General features: G+C 40.7%; 1 long non-coding RNA gene across 3 annotated transcripts in view; it reads left to right on the forward strand.

Moving 5' to 3' along the window:
• Positions 1-873, forward strand: part of LOC119589055 — a 64,075-nt gene that overhangs the window by 44,385 nt on the left and 18,817 nt on the right. The window lies entirely within an intron of this gene.

The raw sequence follows: 873 nt of genomic DNA on the forward strand, positions 1-873 counted from the left end.
ATGGTCTCTTACCAAAGTAACTACACTGCAAAACAACCTCCAGGATCCACCACAATGCTCTCGGTAAGTAAATAAGTAACACGAGCCAAACTTAGACGGAAAGGCAACAGACGGAGCGAGAGGGCGGGCCCGGGGGGGGAGTAGACTAACCTATTTCTGACGAGATAAATTCATTTCTCCCCTTACTTGGTTAGGCCTATTGAAACCAAGAGTGCCAAGAAGAGCCAATGTCTTTTTACATTTGTCTTAATGTGCATGCATTTCCTAGGTAAAGAGTCAAATAGATATTTAACACCTAGGCAGATGGTTTCCTCAGAATCAACACAGCCATGATTAATGGCAAATAAACATCGCCATTCAATTAATCAGTTTAATTCAACACGTGTTGCCAAGTATTGTTTCACATTGGTGGCTGGTGCAGTTCATTGGTTTTATAATGACAATCTCACTTGCCATATGATCCTAATAGAAAGAACTGCGATGTCTGTTGCCAAAGCCACTTCCTTAACAAAGGGAAAAAAGGACTCGTATGAAGGCAAACCTTCCCTTATGAGAAGAGGAAAAATCCCGACGTTATATCTCAGTTATGAAAAATTAATATATATATTTTTCTTTCGCCAAGAGTCGTAGCTCTAAGGATTGTTTCCGAGATGAAACAGCCAAGGAAGAGTCTAGAATTAATTTCAAAAATTTATTTCGTTCTTGAAGGAGAGATAAGAAGAGAGATGCAGAGAGTGAGGAGTTAAAGAGCCCGTTTGAGGAATGGGATAAAAAGGCGAGGAGAGGAAATGCGAGAGTCAGAGCGAATAAAAGAGAAAATTAGAAGAGCCTCCAGCGTAATAAACACGCACCACCCGAAACGAAGGCAAATAA

Source organism: Penaeus monodon, chromosome 25 (genome assembly GCF_015228065.2).
Source record: "Penaeus monodon isolate SGIC_2016 chromosome 25, NSTDA_Pmon_1, whole genome shotgun sequence".
Taxonomy (NCBI): Eukaryota; Metazoa; Arthropoda; class Malacostraca; order Decapoda; family Penaeidae; genus Penaeus; species Penaeus monodon.